At 37.2% G+C, this 21,503-nt stretch overlaps 1 long non-coding RNA gene across 5 annotated transcripts in view; it reads left to right on the plus strand.

Annotated features, from left to right (window-relative positions):
- The window catches only part of LOC131836478 (uncharacterized), a 134,701-nt gene that overhangs the window by 13,769 nt on the left and 99,429 nt on the right, over positions 1-21,503 (plus strand). For all 5 annotated transcript variants that reach the window (XR_009355630.1, XR_009355631.1, XR_009355633.1 and 2 more), the window contains 3 exons: positions 1,431-1,589; positions 4,818-4,988; positions 6,064-6,112. This is a non-coding gene — a long non-coding RNA (uncharacterized LOC131836478). The remainder of the gene's footprint in view (positions 1-1,430; positions 1,590-4,817; positions 4,989-6,063; positions 6,113-21,503) is intronic.

Consider the following 21,503-nt stretch of genomic DNA (forward strand, 5'->3'; position numbering starts at 1 on the left):
CAATGGAAAATCAATCTAGCCTACTCCAACTGGGTTCTCATTGCTTCTTCACAATCTTGATATTGATCTCCCATTTATTCCCCAGCACACTTCCCTCAGCAGGTGCTTCAGATCTTTCTGCACACACATCTAATTCACTGCTTACGCTTCCCATTCTCACCAGATAATATCCATCCTACTTTACTGAGAAATTTATAGATACCTAGTGCTCTTTCATTTTGCCTTTTCTCTACTTTAAAGCAGCAAACTTTGAGTATCAACCATGTGGCAGGCTCTTGTGTTTATTTCTGGCACATAGTAGGTGCTCAGTAAATGTTATGAATGTATGTGTTGATGAAACGATAGGTTTAGAGACTGAAAACAGGCTCCTTAAGAAGAGGAGAAGGAAAGAAAGGAAGTGTGCATTAGATATTATGACCTTGGATGTTCTTTCTTAGTAAAGTAGGATGGTTTCCCCTCTCAAAAGGAAGAGGTGTTTTTTATTTTCAGGGCTAGACTCTTCATACCATTCCTTTTTTTCTTCCTCTCTGAAAGTGATTCAACTCCCTCAAAGGAGGACAACTTCGCTACATTAAAACACCGCTCCCCCCACTGAAACCCATCACCATCATCAACAACTAAAATTCTGACCCTGCTGACTATAACTATCCCGTTTTCATACTTCCCTTTTGCTCAAGTGCTCTGCAGTTTCTACAGTATACTCATTTCCTTGTGACTTGTATTGTCCTCTTCATTCACTTTTATCTGTTTTATTCTCACCTATACCAACTAAAATCTCACCCCCTCCCTTTTTTAAATCTCACCTATTTTTTAAGACTCACCTCTCACACTAAGCTTCCCTGGCCCCTGTATCTAGAAGGTTTCTCAAGGGGCCAGCATTGTCTGTGCTGCTCCTATGACATATATCCTAACCTGCCTTCTATTTCTATGCAATGCCATGGGCTTCATTTCCCTAACATAGTCAGGGTTCAGTAGATATTGGTTGAAAGAGCAAAGGTAAGTTGAACACCTTAAGTGGGCATGGCAAAAGAAAAAAATGGTTAATCTTTTTACAAAATAAACTTTTTTCTTTGATCACTCTAATAATTCATTTTAAGTACTGTTTCCATCTGTGTCTTGCCACTCCAGTGAATGAAATTGTCAGGAATTTGGTTAGTTTCAGTTTTTAGTTAGCAGGCTGTTACTAGAAATGGTGATGGTGGTATAGCCTTGGTTCCCTGCCTTTATTGAGGGAGGAAACTAATACTGCCTTATATCGTAGGTATTACTAAAGTCTAGATTTCTCCAATGAAACTTAAAGGGAATTCTGAGACACCTCCGAAAGACTGGTTTCTGAACTGATTACAAGGAGGATTTTTAAGACTACAAATGGGAATTTCTGGTTTGCTTTCAAATGGTTCTGATATTCTTCATTTTGTCATGTTTTTCAGCTGGTATTGGTTAGCACTGCACTTTATCAAATAGCATCCCCATTTCAATTGAGAATGAAGAGGTTCTTGGATAAAGAACTTGTAAAAATCAGGTACAATAATAAAGTCATGGATGATTCTTGGAATTTGCTAAAATGAAATGCTGCATCTAAGTGCGATGTAAGTGCAACATCTTAGCCATATAAGATCATTATCATAAAGTAATCATCATGATTAAAAAAACTCTAATTGAATCATTATTCTTTCCAAAAGATCTGAATTCTAAGAATACTTCTCAGAAGCTCTCAAACTTAATATGGAGCAGGAATATTGCAATGAGTCCTCAAGAGTGAGAAATAAAAAAACAGTTGTGCTATTCTTTCATTGTGCTTTTTAAATTTCATTATTCATAACTATATAGTACTTATGTGTGGTGAAGAATGTAGTCATAGGGGAATGCATCTGTCAGCATATTAGTATATAAAAAAGAATAAAAGTAAAAACAAAACAAGCATACTCAGTAGGTTCTCATATTTCATATTTGATATATACAGCTTTAGCTGTATATTCCTTTTTAAAACAAATATAAGAAAACAATAAATAATTTTTTTAAAGTTTATTTATTTATTAGACACACACACACACACACACAGAGGACAAGCAGGGGGAAGGGCAGAGCGAGAGAGCGAGAGGGAAAAACAGTCTCCCTGCTGAGCTGGGAGCCCAATGTGGGGCTTGATCCTAGGCCCTGGAGATCACAGTCTGAGCCTAAGGCAGACGCTTGACCATCTGAGCCACCCGCCAACAATAAATAAAATTTTAAAAGTGTATATTTGTGACATAACTAGGTTAAAGAAACTTTTATGTAGTTGAATAAAGCTAGATCCGTGATTTCTTATTTTGACTGCATGGATGATACCAATAGCAAAATATTGCCCAAAATATGCATATCATCTTATAGCTATAGCTACAAGGACACAAATGATATTTTAACATTCAATCAGAAATATTACATATATAAAGTTTAAAGAAATCTAACACTAAATTTTGTGATGGTTAAGACTTTTAGTGGAGTCTATGGTCAGTATAAAATTTCAAAATTTCAAAATAATGTTCAGAGATTGAAAGTACAATGGATGTCAAAGAAGAGAAAGAAAAGAGATTATAAACAACTTAGTAAGATGTTCAAAGGATCTTTTGAGCTTGATTCTTCACCTACCACATTAAAAAATGAAACGCCTAATCCTATATATTTACAGATTCTATATTAAAGTCTTTTAATTTAGTCATTCTGTTTTTCAGTCTTCTTGTATCTTGGCATTCTGAATCCCATACTGACCTAAGAAAGTTCTTATATCAGGGAGCATAGGCTATACTACACTCTGCTGTACATTATCCTCATTTAGAGACCCAGGCTGAGGAAGGAGGTCCACTCTTTCACAATTACTGCAGGAAGGAAAAAGTAAAATGGAAAACAGCACAAAATATTAAAGCTTCTCCCTAAAAGTGGTATGTGTTACTTCTGATCACATTTATTGACTAACGCCACGGATACGGCCATGCTTACTTCAAATGGGGTCAAGAATGATAATCCCCTCATGTTCTCAGAAGGAGAAAAGCCAGAAATATTTTGTGCACTACTGAGTTCCGCATCTACCTAAAAAAGATTAAAAATGGCAATTGTTTTAACTCATTCTCTGTTCAAGTGAGATTTGAGTGTTGCTTCCTTTTCTAGCTGCAGAACTAGAAGAATATCAATGGATGATAACTTTCTTCAAGGATTAAATATAAGAGAATGTTATATGGAACATTAGAGTGAACTGTTTTATTCTTCTCTCATTTGTTTATGGACTCATGGTCTTCCTTTTCCCCCGGGGGGCCTATAATTTGGCGGGAAACATAAATCTTAGCTCCATGAAACAACTGGAGGATGAGACAGACTATCATATCATTCCAGTGAATGGTGATAAGCCACATAATAAAATCAAAAGGGCAGATGAAATTAAGTAAAAGACCAGTGTTGAGTGAGTTAAAATTTCCTTGAAGAAAGAATACCTACCATTAGATGGACATGAAATATTAGGTTTAGGTTGATAGAAAGAAGAGAAACATAGCAACTAGGAAGTCAGAAATGAGAATGAGCAGGGAAGAAGCAGAGATGAGATTTGCTCAGCTGGAGTAAAGCATAAAATTAAAAGTTGAAGTGGCACATTAGGGTTAGTTTTTTGTGAACTTGAACACCAAGCTAAAACATTTATATTTGACCTGATGGGAAATAGTAAGAAACTGTGGATTCAACCAAAGCCAGAATAAAAGAGTGTTTTAAGTTATAGGAATTTTTAGAGCACACCTAGAGAAGAAACTCCTAAGAGGTTATGTTTTGTTACAAAAAATTTTTTGAGAAAGCTGAAGACTTGGTTCCTTTTTGACCTTAAGGAGTTTCAGTTTGGTTGGTGAGATAGACCATGCCTTTGAGATAAAAGTAGTCTTTGGTTAAAATTTTCAGGTATAAGTTTGGTCACTGATGGAAATACTTTCTCTAGAAATAGTTAAGAAAAATAAACTCAAATTCAATTATTCAAAAAAGTTTTGGTTATCCTTCATTGAGGTAAGAGGTTGATTTAATTTATGTTACAGTAGTTAAGAAACCCACACTTATTACCATATTTTGTTTTCAAATCATGAAAAAATAAAAATTCATTTTGTCCTATTAAAACATGAACCATGGTTTCATAGGGAAAGCATGGTCTTTGGAAGGAGACATATCCAAAGTCTGCAATTTGATAGAGAAGTAGAGAAGGTTAAACTACTCTACCTTCTAGAACCTCAATTTCCTCAACAACAAAATGGCAATGATAGGGATACCTAGGTGGCTTAGTTGGTAGACCATGCTATTCTTGATTTTAGGCTGTGAGTTCAAGCCCCATGTGTAGGTAGAGTTTAATTTAAAAGAAATTTTTTAAAAAGATTTTATTTATTTATTTGTCAGAGAGAGAGAGCATAAGCAGGGGGAGAGGCAGGCAGAGAGAGAAGCAGGCTCCCTGCTGAGCCAGGACCCCGATGTGGGACTCAATCCTGGGACCCCAAGATCATGACCTGAGCCAAAGGCAGACGCTTAACTGACTGAACCACCCAGGAATCCATAAAAAAATTTTAATAAATAAAATAGCAACAATAATTGTATCTATCTCATAGTTGTCATTAATAATGAAACATATAAAGTGCCTAGCACGTAATAGGTATGATAGTAATGTCAGTGATTATATATAAGCAAACACTAAATATTATTGAATTGAAATTTAAGGAAAATTTTCTATCTTCATATATTTGTAAAAATTATAAAATTAATAAATTGTAACTTAATGATTTATTAACTAAACTCTACCTCATAATATTATTTTATTCTAGAAATAAGTAAAAAGAAGAAATAAGGAAAAAAAACATTTTAGATCAGAGAATGCAAGGTTATATTTCAAAAGTGTTTCTGATCCTTGATTGGTTTGTTCCAGTTAGCCGATGTTCTCTCTTCCTTCACCAAACTCAGCAACTTTCATGGGTGACTACTCACAAAACTTTGTGGTAAGCAGTGCACTCCTATTTGATGAGGAAGCTATATAAAATAAGTAGCACTCAAGAAGTTAGCTGAAAAAGTAGTAGTTTAATTCATGGCATTTGGTTTATATCACTACGTTGACTTTGTGGCTCCCCAGTAGCTTTACCGTACCTTGCCTTTCAGAGGAAAATATAGTTAAGAGTGTGTCTGATCTTCAAACTGTATCGCAAGGACCACATTTAGTCAATCTAAGGTCCCTGAGGATTTAATCACTTCCCAAAATTGTACTCCTGGTTCTTTCCCATATCTGTACCATACACTGAGTATAGGAGATCTGAGAGTATGATAATAAATAAAATGAAAATGAAGAAATAAAATAGAAATTCATATTTAACAGCCTTAAGGTGCTGATTATGAAATTTTAATCTGAAATTGTCTTATTAAATTTTAATTTGAAAATGCCCTATATGTAGACTGATGAGGCCTTTGGCTTAATGGAGTATTAAGATCTGATACTCTCTCTAACTGGGTAGATAAGAGCAGTGGGATACTAATGTTCTCAATCTAAGCAGTTATAAAGAAATGAACAATGGTAATCAATTTCCTGAATATTTATTTTGGTGGTTCATCAAGAGATAGTCCAGAGTTTGTGCTTTACTGGACGATCATCTACCCCATTACCACTTTGGCATCACTGGTCACAGATCTTAAAATGGAGAGAGTGTGTGTGTGTGTGTGTGTGTGTAGAAAAAAAAAAATCACTTAAGGTGACAAAGTAAATTCTCTGTTACTCAATTAGACCAGGTAAGTATTTCAGCTTGCATGTGAAGGGACGTTTGGACAAATGCATTTGACAAACCACTGAAGAAAACAGACCTTTGCTATTAGACATGAGTGCTCTATGCCATACAAACAAACAAACAAACAAACACATCCACTCCTCCTAAAAAAAAAAAAATAATAATAATAATAATAAAGAGAAAAGAAAGGGGGGAAAACAGCACAGCTTAAATGATGGGTTTTGTAAATGTTCTGCTATTTTACAGTTTTTCAATTGAAGGCACAGTTTCCTTTTTCTTCTTTCTACTTTTATACACACAGCCTGGAAGATGGACATTTGGCAAGCCATAATAGACTGCTCCTTTCCCAGGTATCTCCTGCTTGGTTCCTTTATCTGTGAATAGGAAATGGCTTAAAGGCACCTGTGTGATGAAGGTCCCAGGGGCAGCTGCCGGACTAGTGAATGCCTGATTATGTGTTAACATGCTTTGTCAGATATTGGCAGAATCTGTTCTCTTCTTTTGCCTTTTCAGCAAGGGTACCATTGACAGCCTGGCTACCCATTTATAGAAATGTTGTCCATCAAACTGTGAGGAAGGACAATAGTGTTTTTCTGTGGCCAGTGACTGTGGGAAACTTTTCTTTGGCTATTCACGCAATTTTTGTAGCTTGCTCTGAAGAGGAGAGACTGATGAGTGCAAAAAGTACAATTAAGCAAAGCCAGACTTCAATTGAAGGCTCTAGTGTAGTCTGCTGTTCTCATTTTTTTTTTTTTTTTTAGAGGGGGGGAAAACCCTATGGGTTTTCACGTTGCTGTGTGGCATTCAGCAGGGGGCTATTACAATCCTAAATTTTTTTTCTAGACCACCTAATTCTAAGTTAAAATTAAATGTAATGAGAGCCACTTGGAGTTCTGAATATTTTAAAGCATAATTCCCACAGAAGGGATTCGACCTAAACTGCAGTGAGCATCAGTTGGCTAATTATAGCTGCATTTTATATTACAGCAGGTGTCAGATGCAGTCATCTCAATAAAGTCCACATAATACTCTGGGAAATAACAAAGACTTTTCTTTGAATGTGGGTACTAATTTCTGCTAGGTGTCATATGAGCCTTGATACTTCTTATTGGCATTAACAAGAGCACTGCAGCACTCAGAAATGCTTTTTGCTTGGGATGAATTGATACTGTAAAGCACTTACCAGTCAGACTTGGCAGATGTCAGTAGTTAATACTAATGTTGCAGAGGTCGGAATATAATGCAAAGAGTCTTATGTAAATACTCTTAGATGATGGGCTGGTTTTGAGAAAGCGCCTGAGCACTGCACCAACTCACTTAATGAAAGTTAAATAGATAGCAGTGGGGTATCTGCTTTTACTTTGGCTCCTGCTTTATTGCAAGTCCTTCAGAAGTGAAGGGCAGATGGTAAGGCAGTAAACTAGGTGAACAAAATACACTGGACTTGGGTAAGGACTTGTTATGTTTGTGGTACTTTCCTTGAACTTGGGTGGGTGATTCAAATCACTAAAGTGATAGGGCAAAAGCATGCCAGAAGATAAGGGCTCCTGTGCATTTCCCGTGGATGAAAAATAAATTTTAGAAAATATGTCTGCAGCTGAAATACAATTAGACAATGGGCTAGGCAAGAGGGATGTCACTTAGACATCATGATAATTGTTCTGCATGCGCCTTTCTTTTAGGAGTTTTACAGTTTGTCCAACCTATTGTAGTCACATTGGATCACAGCAAATGAGATAAAAATGGAAGACCTATTAAAATCTTGTTATAAAATACCAAATAAGCTAATAGAAATATGAACTCTTTACACACATTCCATTCTGGGATCAACACTTTTTTTTTTTAAATTTTTTTATTTTTTATAAACATATATTTTTATCCCCAGGGGTACAGGTCTGTGAATCACCAGGTTTACACACTTCACAGCACTCACCAAATCACATGCCCTCCCCAATGTCCATAATCCCAACCCCTTCTCCCAAACCCCCTCCCCCCGGCAACCCTCAGTTTGTTTTGTGAGATTAAGAGTCACTTATGGTTTGTCTCCCTCCCAATCCCATCTTGTTTCATTTATTCTTCTTCTACCCACTTAAGCCTCCATGTTGCATCACCACTTCCTCATATCAGGGAGATCATATGATAGTTGTCTTTCTCTGCTTGACTTATTTCGCTAAGCATGATACGCTCTAGTTCCATCCATGTTGTTGCAAATGGCAAGATTTCATTTCTTTTGATGGCTGCATAGTATTCCATTGTGTATATATACCACATCTTCTTGATCCATTCATCTGTTGATGGACATCTAGGTTCTTTCCATAGTTTGGCTATTGTGGACATTGCTGCTATAAACATTCGGGTGCATGTGCCCCTTTGGATCACTACATTTGTATCTTTAGGGTAAATACCCAATAGTGCAATTGCTGGGTCATAGAGCAGTTCTATTTTCAACATTTTGAGGAACCTCCATGCTGTTTTCCAGAGTGGCTGCACCAGCTTGCATTCCCACCAACAGTGTAGGAGGGTTCCCCTTTCTCCGCATCCTCGCCAGCATCTGTCATTTCCTGACTTGTTGATTTTAGCCATTCTGACTGGTGTGAGGTGATATCGCATTGTGGTTTTGATTTGTATTTCCCTGATGCCGAGTGATATGGAGCACTTTTTCATGTGTCTGTTGGCCATCTGGATGTCTTCTTTGCAGAAATGTCTGTTCATGTCCTCTGCCCATTTCTTGATTGGATTATTTGTTCTTTGGGTGTTGAGTTTGCTAAGTTCTTTATAGATTCTGGACACTAGTCCTTTATCTGATATGTCGTTTGCAAATATCTTCTCCCATTCTGTCAGTTGTCTTTTGATTTTGTTAACTGTTTCCTTTGCTGTGCAAAAGCTTTTGATCTTGATGAAATCCCAGTAGTTCATTTTTTCCCTTGCTTCCCTTGCCTTTTGCGTTGTTCCTAGGAAGATGTTGCTGCGGCAGAGGTCGAAGAGGTTGCTGCCCGTGTTCTCCTCAAGGATTTTGATGGATTCCTTTCGTACATTGAGGTCCTTCATCCATTTTGAGTCTATTTTTGTGTGTGGTGTAAGGGAATGGTCCAATTTCATTTTTCTGCATGTGGCTGTCCAATTTTCCCAGCACCATTTATTGAAAAGGCTGTCTTTTTTCCATTGGACATTCTTTCCTGCTTTGTCGAAGATTAGTTGACCATAGATTTGAGGGTCTATTTCTGGGCTCTCTATTCTGTTCCATTGATCTATGTGTCTGTTTTTGTGCCAGTACCATGCTGTCTTGATGATGACAGCTTTGTAATAGAGCCTGAAGTCCGGAATTCTGATGCCACCAACGTTGGCTTTCTTTTTCAATATCCCTTTGGCTATTCGAGGTCTTTTCTGGTTCCATATAAATTTTAGCATTATTTGTTCCATTTCTTTGAAAAAGATGGATGGTACTTTGATAGGAATTGCATTAAATGTGTAGATTGCTTTAGGTAGCATAGACATTTTCACAATATTTATTTTTCCAATCCAGGAGCATGGAACATTTTTCCATTTCTTTGTGTCTTCCTCAATTTCTTTCATGAGTACTTTATAGTTTTCTGAGTATAGATTCTGTGTCTCTTTGGTTAGGTTTATTCCTAGGTATCTTATGGTTTTGGATGCAATTGTAAATGGGATTGACTCCTTAATATCTCTTTCTTCTGTCTTGCTGTTGGTGTAGAGAAATGCAACTGATTTCTGTGCATTGATTTTATATCCTGACACTTTACTGAATTCCTGTATAAGTTCTAGCAGTTTTGGAGTGGAGTCTTTTGGGTTTTCCACATATAGTATCATATCATCTGCGAAGAGTGATAATTTGACTTCTTCTTTGCCGATTTGGATGCCTTTAATTTCCTTTTGTTGTCTGATTGCTGAGGCTAGGACCTCTAGTACGATGTTGAATAGCAGTGGTGATAATGGACATCCCTGCCGTGTTCCTGACCTTAGCGGAAAAGCTTTCAGTTTTTCTCCATTGAGAATGATATTTGCGGTGGGTTTTTCATAGATGGCTTTGATGATATTGAGGTATGTGCCCTCTATCCCTACACTTTGAAGAGTTTTGATCAGGAAGGGATGTTGTACTTTGTCAAATGCTTTTTCAGCATCTATTGAGAGTATCATATGGTTCTTGTTCTTTCTTTTATTGATGTGTTGTATCACATTGACTGATTTGCGGATGTTGAACCAACCTTGCAGCCCTGGAATAAATCCCACTTGGTCGTGGTGAATAATCTTTTTAATGTACTGTTGAATCCTATTGGCTAGTATTTTGTTGAGTATTTTCGCATCTGTGTTCATCAAGGATATCGGTCTATAGCTCTCTTTTTTGGTGGGATCCTTGTCTGGTTTTGGGATCAAGGTGATGCTGGCTTCATAAAATGAGTTTGGAAGTTTTCCTTCCATTTCTATTTTTTGGAACAGTTTCAGGAGAATAGGAATTAGTTCTTCTTTAAATGTTTGGTAGAATTCCCCCGGGAAGCCGTCTGGCCCTGGGCTTTTGTTTGTTTGGAGATTTTTAATGACTGTTTCAATCTCCTTACTGGTTATGGGTCTGTTCAGGCTTTCTATTTCTTCCTGGTTCAGTTGTGGTAGTTTATATGTTTCTAGGAATGCATCCATTTCTTCCAGATTGTCAAATTTATTGCCATAGAGTTGCTCATAGTATGTTCTTATAATAGTTTGTATTTCTTTGGTGTTAGTTGTGATCTCTCCTCTTTCATTCATGATTTTATTTATTTGGGTCCTTTCTCTTTTCTTTTTGATAAGTCGGGCCAGGGTTTTATCAATTTTATTAATTCTTTCAAAGAACCAGCTCCTAGTTTCGTTGATTTGTTCTATTGTTTTTTTGGTTTCTATTTCATTGATTTCTGCTCTGATCTTTATGATTTCTCTTCTCCTGCTGGGCTTAGGGTTTCTTTCTTGTTCTTTCTCCAGCTCCTTTAGGTGTAGGGTTAGGTTGTGTACCTGAGACCTTTCTTGTTTCTTGAGAAAGGCTTGTACCGCTATATATTTTCCTCTCAGGACTGCCTTTGTTGTGTCCCACAGATTTTGAACCGTTGTATTTTCATTATCATTTGTTTCCATGATTTTTTTCAATTCTTCTTTAATTTCCCGGTTGACCCATTCATTCTTTAGAAGGATACTGTTTAGTCTCCATGTATTTGGGTTCTTTCCAAACTTCCTTTTGTGGTTGAGTTCTAGCTTTAGAGCATTGTGGTCTGAAAATATGCAGGGAATGATCCCAATCTTTTGATACCGGTTGAGTCCTGATTTAGGACCGAGGATGTGATCTATTCTGGAGAATGTTCCATGTGCACTAGAGAAGAATGTGTATTCTGTTGCTTTGGGATGAAATGCTCTGAATATATCTGTGATGTCCATCTGGTCCAGTGTGTCGTTTAAGGCCTTTATTTCCTTGCTGATCTTTTGCTTGGATGACCTGTCTATTTCAGTGAGGGGAGTGTTAAAGTCCCCTACTATTATTGTATTATTGTTGATGTGTTTCTTTGATTTTGTTATTAATTGGTTTATATAGTTGGCTGCTCCCACATTGGGGGCATAGATATTTAAAATTGTTAAATCTTCTTGTTGGACAGACCCTTTGAGTATGATATAGTGTCCTTCCTCATCTCTTATTATAGTCTTTGGCTTAAAATCTAATTGATCTGATATAAGGATTGCCACTCCTGCTTTCTTCTGATGTCCATTAGCATGGTAAATTCTTTTCCACCCCCTCACTTTAAATCTGGAGGTGTCTTCGGGCTTAAAATGTGTTTCTTGGAGGCAACATATAGATGGGTTTTGTTTTTTAATCCATTCTGATACCCTGTGTCTTTTGACAGGGGCATTTAGCCCATTCACATTCAGGGTAAGTATTGAGAGATATGAATTTAGTGCCATTGTATTGCCTGTAAGGTGACTGTTACTGTATATGGTCTCTGTTCCTTTCTGATCTACCACTTGTAGGCTCTCTCTTTGCTTAGAGGACCCCTTTCAATATTTCCTGTAGAGCTGGTTTGGTATTTGCAAATTCTTTCAGTTGTTGTTTGTCCTGGAAGCTTTTAATCTCTCCTTCTATTTTCAATGATAGCCTAGCTGGATATAGTATTCTTGGCTGCATGTTTTTCTCGTTTAGTGCTCTGAAAATATCATGCCAGCTCTTTCTGGCCTGCCAGGTCTCTGTGGATAAGTCAGCTGCCAATCTAATATTTTTACCATTGTATGTTACAGACTTCTTTTCCCGGGCTGCTTTCAGGATTTTCTCTTTGTCATTGAGACTTGTAAATTTTACTATTAGGTGACGGGGTGTGGGCCTATTCTTATTGATTTTGAGGGGCGTTCTCTGAACCTCCTGAATTTTGATGCTCGTTCCCTTTGCCACATTGGGGAAATTCTCCCCAATAATTCTCTCCAGTATACCTTCTGCTCCCCTCTCTCTTTCTTCTTCTTCTGGAATCCCAATTATTCTAATGTTGTTTCGTCTTATGGTGTCACTTATCTCTCGAATTCTCCCCTCGTGGTCCAGTAGCTGTTTGTCCCTCTTTTGCTCAGCTTCTTTATTCTCTGTCATTTGGTCTTCTATATCACTAATTCTTTCTTCTGCCTCATTTATCCTAGCAGTTAGAGCCTCCATTTTTGATTGCACCTCATTAATAGCTTTTTTGATTTCACCTTGGTTAGATTTTAGTTCTTTTATTTCTCCAGAAAGGGCTTTTATATCTCTCGAGAGGGTTTCTCTAATATCTTCCATGCCTTTTTCGAGCCCGGCTAGAACCTTGAGAATTGTCATTCTGAACTCTAGATCTGACATATTACCGATGTCTGTATTGATTAGGTCCCTAGCCTTCGGTACTGCCTCTTGTTCTTTTTTTTGTGTTGAATTTTTATGTCTTGTCATTTTGTCCAGATAAGAGTAAATGAAGGGGCAAGTAAAATACTAAAAGGGTGGCAACAACCCCAGGAAAATATGCTTTAACCAAATTAGAAGAGATCTAAAATCGTGAGTGGGGAGAAAGGGGATAAAAAGAGGTTCAAAAAGGAAGAAAGAAAAAAAAAAAACAAAAAGAAAAGAAAAAAAAAAAAGAAAAGAAAAGAAAAGAATTTTTAAAAAAAGAAAACACCTAAGAAAAATGTAAAAAAGAAAAAATATATATATTAGATTATATATATATTAGATAAAAAATCGTTAAAAAAGAAAAAGGTAACAATTAAGAAAAAAAATTTTACCCGAAGGCGAGAAAAAAAAAAAAATGAAAAAGAAAAAATTAAATTAACTGCAAGACTAAAAAAAATCACAGGAAAAAAGCCATGAGTTCCGTGTTTGGCTTTCTCCTCCTCTGGAATTCTGCTGCTCTCCTTGGTATTGAAACCGCACTCCTTGGTAGGTGAACTTGGTCTCGGCTGGATTTCTTGTTGATCTTCTGGGGGAGGGGCCTGGTGTAGTGATTCTCAAGTGTCTTTGCCCCAGGCGGAATTACACCGCCCTTACCCGGGGCCGGGGTGAGTAATCCGCTCGGGTTTGCTTTCAGGAGCTTTTGTTACCTGAGCGCTTTCCGTAGAGTTCCGGAGGACGGGAATACAAATGGCGGCCTCCTGGTCTCCGGCCCGGAGGAGCCGAGAGCCCAGGGCCCCACTCCTCAGTGCGCCCTCAGAGAACAGCGCCCAGTTACTCCCGTCTGCCTGACCTCCGGCCGCGCTCCGAGCTCACCGAGCCTGGGACCGGTTCAAGGTAACACGGAGCTGCGAGCTTACTGTCGGCTCTGTCTCTGTAGCCGGCTTTCCCGTTCCAATACCCGCAAGCTCTGCGACACTCAGACACCCCCGATCCTTCTGTGACCCTGCGGGACCTGAGGCCACGCTGACCCCGCGTGGGCTTCGCCCCGGTTTAGCCTCTGGAGCGATGTCCCTCAGCGGAACAGACTTTTAAAAGTCCTGATTTTGTGCACGGTTGCTCCGCTGCTTGCCGGGAGCCGGCCCCTCCCCCCGGGGTCTATCTTCCCGTCGCTTTGGATTCACTTCTCCGCCGGTCCTACCTTTCAGAAAGTGGTTGTTTTTCTGTTTCCAGAATTGCTGTTCTTCTTCTCTTCGATCTGCCGATGGATTTTCAGGTGTTTGCAATCTTTAGATAAGCTATCTAGCTGATCTCCGGCTAGCTGAAGCAGTCTCAGCCTGCTACTTCTCTGCCATCTTGACTCCTCCCCTCTGGGATCAACACTTTATTTTAAACCTAATTCAGAGCTAAACCTATATATTTTTTTAAACCTAATTCAGAGCTAAAAAGTGAAGGCAGTTGTCCTTAATTATATCTCCCAAATCAACTTTGGGGTCTCATTTTGGCAGGTTACAGTTTATATACATCTCACAGCAAATTCTGTAGGGTGCTGTCATCAATTAGAGAGGACTTCAGGAGTTTAAAATTCATTTAACATTGGTTCAGTCAATGAATGAACACTGGCAGGAGCACAGGATTGGTTCAGTCAATGAATGAACACTGGCAGGAGCACAGCACTGTTAAGCCCAGCAGTAAGATCTAAGATAAGAAAGAGGACACATTGGGGCACCTGTGTGACTCAGGTCATAATCTCAGGATCCTGGGATCAAGTTCTACATCAGTCTCCCTACTCAGCAGGGAGTCTGTTTCTCCCTCCTGCTCATACTCTTTCTTACTCAATTAAATAAATAAAATCTTTAAAAAAAGAAAGGAAGAAAGAAAGAAAGAAAGTGAACACTTTGTCCCCAGAGTGCTAATCATCAGTTCACAAAAGCAATATCCCTCATAGCTGTTTCGAAGATCGTATATCTTCATGGGTTTTGATAAAGTTCAGGACCAAATTGTGAAATAGTATGAAGCATGGCAGAGAAGTCACTACAGAAGAACAAGTAATCTACTAATGGCAATTGTTTCCTTACAATTCTCAATAATGTTCAAGTGTTTTTAATACTTAATACTTTAATACTTAAGCCTCTGTATTCACTTAAGTGAATAATAATTTTATTGATTTTTTTCTTACATAAATTATTTATTATAAAAATTTAGAAAACATATAAGATACAGACAAGAATTTACATATGTATAAAATACATATGTACATTTTAAATAATACAATTTTAAATAATGGGATTTAAATATTTTATAACTATCTTTTTAAACAAAGCATGTGATATACTAGAGTGCTTATATTATTGCATATTCTTTCATAACATAATTTTTTCTGATCATATAATATTCTAGTACATGGATATGCCATACTTTCTTTTTAAATTTGTGATTATTGTATATTTAGATTATTTCCCATCTTAGTTTTAAAGTCTGTTTTGTCAAATATAAGTATCATTACCCCAGCTTTCTTTTTACTTCTGTTTGCATGAAAAATGCTTCTCCATCTGGTCACTTCAATCTGCATGTGTATTTAGGTCTGAAATAAATCTCTTGTAGACAGTGTACAGATGGGTCTTGTTTTTTATCCAGTTCATCACCCTATGTCTTTTGATTGGAGCATTTAGTCTATTTATATTCAAGGTAATTATTATTGATAAGTATGCATTTATTGCCATGTTATTTCTTGTTTTATAGTTGTTTTTGTATTTCTTCTCCATTCCTTCCTTCTCTTGATATTTCATGATTAGTTGGCTTTCTTTAGCAATATACTTGGATTACTTTCTCTTTATTTTTTCGCATCTCTACTACTGATTTTTGATCTGTGGTTACCCTTCAGTTAGTATATAAGATCTTCTGTACAGCAGTCAGCATTAAGTTGATGATTGCTTAAGCTTGAACTCATTCTTTACTCCTCCCCGTGTTTTGGGTATATGGTGTCACACTTCATATCCTTTTATTTTTTTGAGTCCCCTGATTGATTTTTTACACATATACTTATTTTTTTAAGTTTTATTTATTTATTTTTTATTTGACAGAGAGAGTGATCACAAGGAGGCAGAGAGGCAGGCAGAGAGAGAGGGAGAAGCAGGCTCCCTGCTGAGCAGAGAGCCCGATGTGGGGCTCGATCCCAGGACCCTGAGATCATGACCTGAGCCGAAGGCAGTGGCTTAACCCACTGAGCCACCCAGGTGCCCCCACATATACTTATTTTTACTGCTTTTGTGCTTTCTACTTTTCTTACCCTTACTTATGGTCTTTCCTTTCCACTCAAAGAGCTCCCTTCAGCATTTCTTGTAGGGCTGATTTAGCGGTCATGAATTCCTCTAACTTTTGTTTGTCTGGGAAACTCTTCATTTCTCTCTATTCTGAATGATAGACTTGCTGGATAAAATGTTCTTGCCTGCAGATTTTTTTCCATTCAGCCCTTTGAATGTATCATGCCACTCTCTTCTGGCCTACAAAATTTCTGTTGAAAAATCAGCTGATCACCTTTTAGGGTTTCCCCTTCTCTGTAAATGCTTTCTTTTCTTTTGCTAATTTAAAGTTCTTTCTTTATCACTAATTCTTGCCATCTAAATTACATTGCTGTGGACATTCTTGGGCTGATTTTGGTGGTGGGGGGGAGTATCTCTATAGAGATAGAGATCTCTATAGATCTCTATTTCCTTCCCCAGATTAGGGAAAATTTCAGCTATTAATTCTTCAAATAAATTTTGTGCCCCTTTTCTTTCTCTCCTCCATCTGGGATCCCTAATATACCATGAATGTTATTATACTTGATGGTATTGCTGACTTCTCTATCTTCTCAGCATGTCCTCATTTTCCATAATTATTTTTTTCTCTCAGCTGCTCAACTTGATGACTTTCCATTACTGTCTTCCAGGTCACTGATTTGTTCTTCTGCTGCTTCTGGTCTACCATTTATTTTATCTAGTGAATTTTTAATTTCATTTTTATGTTCTTCATCTCTTGTTCTTTTTTTACCTCATTGTTAGGGGTCTCACTGATGTACTCCACTCTTTTCTCAAGCCCAGTGAGAACTTTATGATCATTACTTTAAATTCTCTGTCAAGTGTGTTACTTATCTCCATTTTGCTAAGGTCTCTTGCTATGATTTAGTCTTGTTCTTTCATTTGGGACATATGCCCCTGTCTCTTTAGGTCTGTTTCTGTGTGTTAGGAAAGACAGCTACATCTCCTGTATTTGAAAGTAATGGCCGTGTGAAGAAGAGGTCTTATAGGGTCCTGCCATGCAGTGTTCCCTGTTCATCAGAACCTGGCACTTCAGGGATATCTCCTACATGTGATGTGCATGCCCTGCTGTTGTAGCTGAGCTGCTTTTTCCTTCAGTCCAGTTGTCTACAATGGATCTTTTTGCCTGTTGTGGGCAGTGTTTGGTTATTGTGGTGTTAGTGAGCCAGTCTATGGATGCCTTGGGCTTGGGTTCACTGTGGCTTAGAAATCTTTTGGTACATCAGTTCTTATCGTGCTTCACATAATAATTATACTGAGCCTTCCTCACCCTCCTCCAGGCTAATCTGGTAAGATTCACAAAAATCAGAGAGAGATTTAAGGCACTAATTTCTATGTTTTGCATTTGTTTTGCATTGATAATAAAACAAAGTACATTTTGCTTTAATAGAAAATTAGAGATAGTAAGTGATCTTGGAAGTCTTTGGGCTTTACCTTTTTCTAGGTAGAGTACCATTACTGTAATCATTGAACCTAAAAGAAGTAGGAGAGGTTAGCTGATTACATTAATACTGCATGTAACCCTCATAGAGAGCTAAGATATTCATGTTCTGGGATATTTTCAGTTAAGTATTTAGGTCCTACCTTAGTAATGTATTCCATAATTTAATATTCTGGAATTTAATACAATCCCTTAAATTATTTGATATATTAGACACAAACTGAGGTAGTTCCCTGATATTTGGCATTCCTAAAGTCTGTCTGGGCAACATGGTTTTGGGGGAACCACTTTTTCACCTCTAGAAGCTAGTGGGTTTTAACAGCTGGGTGTGGTCATGGAAAGAGTAACTATAGGCATACCCTGAGATAAAAAATCAGACACTGGGAGAATAAAGAATTCACCAAAGTAATCCTAACATCTGAATAAACAAGCAAATAACAATAGCAAACCCTGAAATCAGGTGACCAGTGCCTGTTTTATATAATACTTTTCTCTAGGGATGGACACAATACCTAAAGAGGGCCTGAGAAAGCCTTCCATGGCATCTTTTATAATGGGAGATGTTGGGTAAGATTTCTCTCCTCTCTCAGAGGATCTGAGGATATGTGTTTAGGACTGCTGGCAGCCATGTCATCTTCCTACACAGAAACTGCCTGCAGTGGGAGAGAATAAAGTCAACATGGAAGAGAGAAACAGAACAAGAGGCAAAGTGAGGAGAGAAACCAAGAGAGAGAATACCTCCAGAAACAGCTGGGCAGACAGACTGACCCATCTGATTCTAGGCATCCCAAAGGCCAGTGTCTGGACTTCTCTCTGTATTATGGCTATATGAGCCACCTGCATCTCCTTTTCTTCTTTTACATGAACTACTTAGAATTGGAGTTCTCTTACTTTCATATAGAGTCCTGGCTAACATTCTAAATTTATTTGTGTATCCAGTAAAATCTCTAGAATTTACAGTTAAAACTTAGAAATGGGTTCCTCTTCTCAGAGTTTTTACTAAGGAACCAAAGAGAAATACTGAGAGTTCACACTAGAGAGTTGGTACATGATAGTCCATGAAACCTTCTAATTTTTATTTAAGTGACTATGTAGGAAGGATTTTAATTTCAGTTCTTAGATTAATTAAACCTGTCATTCATTCTAGAATAATTTATTGATTTCTTTTATATGCAAGGGATAGTAGTTCTACAGAGGAGTAAATAAAATAGCTCCCTTACCTTGAAGAGGCTGCCAACTTGGTAATGATCATAATAGCAAACACTTACATATCTGGGCATTGTCTAAGTGCTTGATATTTAATCCTTACCACGACCCTATAAAACAGGGAGTTAGTATTGCCTCCATTTTATGGATGAAGAGACTGAACCACAGAGGCTGTAAGTAGCTTGTTCACTGTCCCACAGCTACTAAGTGATGGAGCTGAGGTTTGCACCTGAGCCGTTTGGTCCCAGAGCCTAAGCTCTTAACCTCTACTCTACTGCCACTTCTGGTAATAAAGGCTAACACTTCATAACAAGAAGTCTTTACATAAAAAAATAAGATGAAATCGAAGAGGGAGACAAACCATAAGAGACTCTTAACTATGGGAAACAAACTGAGGGTTGCTGGAGCAGAGGTGGGTGGAGGGAAGGGGTAACTCGGTGATGGGCCTTAAGGAGGGCATACGATGTAGTTAGCACTGGGTGTTATATGCCCATGAATCACTAAATCACTGAACTCTACCTCTGAAACTAATAATACACTATATGTTAATTATGAATTTAAATAAAATTTTTTAACAAAGGTGAAGTAGAGACATCCATTTGTATTATTTATATAGTATGTTTCAGAAGTAGTAGATCTTTACTGTACCTGTGTAGAATGAATCTATAAATTATTAAAGTATTTACATATCTAAAAACATCTGTATTATCCCTTACACTTAGAAAAACACAACATGGAGATAAATAGGTTTAGTTACATGTTTAGCAATTAAAGCTTCTCCTTATGAACACAAACTTCTTTAGTGTTTTCCAACATTTAACCAACTTTTTTGCTGATTCCAAAAATGATACATTTATTTTGAATATATAGAAAATATAGAAGATTTTAAATAATCCATAATTGTACTACTTATATATACCCATTGATAATATTTATTATTTAATTTAGGGTATAATCATACAATTTTTATTTCTGTTAAGTTGGACTTTAGTATCACTAAGTCCTATTTTTCCATTTCACTAGGTATGGAAATGTTGATTTTAATACATCTTCTTAAGTTTCCATTCCAGTTTAGCTGTATGGGGATGCTTTTCATGGGGTTTTTGATTATTTATACTGAGATTGGTCAATAAAACACCCAACTGCATTAACATGATTCCTAGAAACTAAGAGTGTGTAACTAACTATACATTTCACAGCTGTTATACCTCATTTAATTTAGTGAATGTTGCTGGATACTCGTAAACAGGGCAGATAAACCACTCCTTGTTTGAGAAGCACCAATCAAATTTCTTTTTTTGGAGAAATAATTCTCTCTATGGGGCGCCTGGGTGGCTCAGTGGGTTGGGCCTCTGCCTTCGGCTCAGGTCATGATCCCAGGGACCTGGGATCGAGTCCCGCATGGGGCTCTCTGCTCAGCAGGGAGCCTGCTTCTCCTCATCTCTCTCTCTGTCTGTCTCTCTGCCTATTTGTGATCTCTCTCTCTGTCAAATAAACAAATAAAATCTTTAAAAATAATAATAATAATTCTGTCCTGCTGGAAATATTACCTAAAAAAAACTCAAAGGTATTTGATTTTTAAGATTTCATCATTAAAATGTGAATATTATGGAATCTTAATCCTAACTAGTATCAGCCAATGTCTTTTTAACATGTTAGCTGGAATTAGCTGAATTAGTGCTCTGGAAAGGAAACCAGTATCTGGGAGTGAGGAGAATGAGACTGAATGGAAGTTTAATCTAATAGTCATGTGGCATGGGTTCAAATCCTACCTTTACCATGGCCTCATTTTGTTCATTCTCTGTACCTCAGTTTCCATGTCTGGAGAGTAGGAAGCATTATTATTAGCTATCAGTTACTATCACAATTTACAATCATCAGTCTACATTAGATGAGTTAATACATGTAAGATGTTAAGAAATTCTTTTAACAACTTTCTTTTCTTTAGTGCCTACTATGTGCAGAACACTTTAAGGTGCTACGGATTCAGGAGTGAACAAAAGAAATTTAAGAATAAAGTCTCTGGGGGTGCCTGGGTGGCTCAGTTGGTTAAGCATCTGACTCTTGATTTTGGCTTAGGTCATGATCTCAGGGTTGTGAGATTGAGCCCTGAGACAGGCTTTTTTTTTTTTCTTCCTCTTTGCCCCTTTCTCTCTTTTCTCTCTCTTTCTGTCCCTCCCTCTCTAGTATATATAATAATTTATATATATATATATAATATATATATATAATATATATTTATATATATTTTTCTTTTTTGGTCACAGACTTTATTTAAAAATATATATTTTTAAAAATATATATATTAATTTAAAATATATATATATATATTTTTAAATAAAGTCTGTGACCAAAAAAGAAAAAAAATTTGCAAAAGGGGATAAGTATGCCAGTTTTGGCAGGGAGGAATTCAGTGTTAAATAGGATGGTGAAAGAAAACCTTGCTAAAAAGATGATTCTCAAACAATTATCTGAAGGAAGAGAGGGAGTAAACCTTGCAAATATCTGAAGAAAGGGAGTTCTAGGCAGAGAACACACAATGCAGTGGTCTGGCAAAAGTTGCCGTTACAGATAATATAAAAGAACTCTGATGTGTAGAAACTCTGAAATATATATGGGCTGTGGGTCATGCCTATACAAAAACAACATAGTTAAATTAAAAATTTAGTTTAAAATTTTTAAAATGCTGTACAATTAATTGCTGGCATGACAACATGAGTTCTTCTGATTTGCTCCGCAGTGAAACTGGTCCAAAAAAAATTTTTTTAAAGATTTTGTTTGTTTGACAGACAGAGATCACAAGTAGGCAGAGAGGCAGGCAGAGAGAGGGGGAAGCAGGCTCCCTGCTGAGCAGAGCCTGCTCTGTGGGGCTCGATCCAGGATCAAAATTACAAACAACAGGCAAACAAAAATAGATCTTTCAAAACTTC

Source organism: Mustela lutreola, chromosome 7 (genome assembly GCF_030435805.1).
Source record: "Mustela lutreola isolate mMusLut2 chromosome 7, mMusLut2.pri, whole genome shotgun sequence".
NCBI classification, from domain to species: Eukaryota; Metazoa; Chordata; class Mammalia; order Carnivora; family Mustelidae; genus Mustela; species Mustela lutreola.